The sequence below is a fragment of the Trifolium pratense genome, linkage group LG3 (genome assembly GCF_020283565.1).
Source record: "Trifolium pratense cultivar HEN17-A07 linkage group LG3, ARS_RC_1.1, whole genome shotgun sequence".
Classification (NCBI taxonomy): Eukaryota; Viridiplantae; Streptophyta; class Magnoliopsida; order Fabales; family Fabaceae; genus Trifolium; species Trifolium pratense.
Genome location: NC_060061.1, coordinates 35524988 through 35527453, shown reverse-complemented (window position 1 = coordinate 35527453; position 2466 = coordinate 35524988). Strand labels below are relative to the sequence as shown.

At 36.4% G+C, this 2466-nt stretch overlaps 1 long non-coding RNA gene across 1 annotated transcript; it reads right to left on the bottom strand.

The window, feature by feature from the left end:
* Nucleotides 1–374: 374 nt before the first annotated feature.
* Nucleotides 375–1125, bottom strand: LOC123917918. Its single transcript, XR_006812626.1, has 2 exons — nucleotides 909–1125; nucleotides 375–783 (listed from the first exon to the last, which is right to left on the bottom strand). It is a non-coding gene; the product is annotated as an uncharacterized LOC123917918 (long non-coding RNA).
* Nucleotides 1126–2466: the final 1341 nt, after the last annotated feature.

Here is a 2466-nt window from a genome sequence, read left to right as displayed (position 1 = left end):
ATTTCAAGTAGCATTTGAGCTTATAGCTTATAGCTTTTTACACTTTATTCCATTTTTACCCTTTAATTTAATAACTACCCACCCTAAAAAATAAACTACCTACTATCAATTATGTAATTTTATATTTAATAACCACTTTAAAAGCTAATTTTACCAAACACTTTAATTTCAATAAGCTAGCTTTTCAGCTATCAGCTATAAGCTAGCTTTTCAGCTATTAGCTAGCTTATCAGCTGTCAGCTAGCTTATAGCTTATTTTTACCAAACATACCCTAAAAATACAGCACAAATGCAGAACTAAAGTATCATAATAATTGGCGCAGCTCTCTATCAAAAAAATAATAATAATTGGCGCAGCAAGCTCAAAGCCAATCTAAAACCCATAAGCAACTAAAAGAAATTTTAGATTAAATAAAATGAAACAAGACACAAATGATTATAAGGGGTATATACTCCTTACTAATCAGAAAACTAACTAGAACACAAGGACATAGTAGCTAAGATATAGTGATCACAGCTAAAACTATACTAGTAATTAAGACCATCAAATTTTTTTTAAAAATGAAAAGGATCTCTACTCGAATACTCGTGTGCTAATAATAAACGGAACTATTTACAAATGCTCGCCTTGCATATGATCTTTCATTACCCCCGCAATGGATTTCTTGCAGAAGCATCTAATTTTATTAATGCATTGACCACCACGCGGATAACCTGCAGCAATACATTTCAAATCACATTCGGCAGGCTCACAGCCCCATCCCTCAGTTTGTTCCATCATATCTGCATTAATTGATCGATTTTTTTTATCCAACACAACTTAATTAAATGAATTTACATTTAGTAAAAAAATAAATCATAATTTTCATATTAATTATATGTTTTAATGACAAACATATAAGACTTACCGCAAGTAAGGAGAATAAGTAAAATGAAGAAAAATCCAAAGTGTCCCTTGTTCATCATTACCACTCGCTACAATCTTCACCTAAAGATTTATTACTTAATTTATGAATAAACTAATAAGTCGCATTGAGTTATCTATTTATAGATGTGGAGGGTGTAAAAAACTTCTTTTTTTTTTTTTTTATTGTGAAAATTTGGCGTTCCTTTGATGATCGCATTATTAACTAGAAATTTAGTAGCAGTATCTATCGAGATGGAGGGAATAAAAAATGTAAAATAATAATAATAATAATAATAATAATAATAATTAAACTTGCATTTAATTAAATTCATTTTGCAGTTTATGTCCCTATGACTGTAGCAATAGTAAAAGGTAATTTAGTAGAGCTCATGCTTGGCTCATGGAACACCCAAAATAAATGTGTAACCCTTTTGCACCATTGTGCATATACTCCTAAAATATATCAATAAATAGTTATAGCTAGCTGAAGCATCACTTCATCGAGTGATCCATTTTATAGAGGAAATATCCGATCGTGTCATCAGTAAATGGAGAAACGGTTGATAGATACGGCATAGGAGAACGAGATCGTGCATCAGAAAGTGAGGAGAAACGTGATGAAACCGTTCCCGCGCTACAAATTTTAGAGGGAAAATTCGAATCATACTCAAGCACTTCATCCCTTTGGACTTCGTGCTTGGGGGGCTGTGGACTGGGCAATGGGCTTAAGAAAATATCCAATAAGCCCAATTAGAGTAAAAAGGATGATAAGCCCAAAGCAAGTAAAACACAAACAGGCGATTAGAAGCTAGGGCGCGACCATCAATTCTAAGACAACGCCAAAAAAGGTTGGATTCTGCGTTACTGGAAATATCTTCTCCTACCTTGTATCAACCGCTAACTTAAGAAGGAAGAAATAAACTTCTCGCAACTGCCATAGCTTGGAGACCAAGGTTCTCATCCCTATTTTCACGCCATACCACCGAAGAAGATGCTAAGGACCGGATTTTTAGGAACCCTAGCTTGGAGAAGAAGACTAGAAGCTCTATAAATAGCTCCATACTCTCATTTGTAAAGGGATCGAATTCTGACATATAAAACTCCCAGGGTTGTTGGGATTGAACTGAGTGTAATCACACCATTTGATCAATAATACAAACCCCCTTGTTTTTTACCAGAACATTTTGGCGCCCACCGTGGGGCTGCGGTAAAATCATTTGATCCCAGCCTATCACAGCAACTAGACAAGAAATTAAACATCTTCACATGGCTGGAGAGCACGAAAACAACGATAGCTCTAGCGTTAACACCCTGCAAGCCGCCGTCGTAGAGATACGGCGCTTACAAACTCAAATTGCGGCCATCGAAGCCGAAAGAACTAATGAGAGAGAGAAAGCGAAATTGATTTTGGAGGAGGAGGAGGGGGAGGGCGTCATGGACGTACAACCCTTAGCACAACACTTGTGGGATGCCCAAGTGGTGGAAACAATCAAGGTTCCTCACCTTCCTACCTTCGACGGAAAGACGGATCCAAGGAAGCACCTGATGGCAATTGGGAC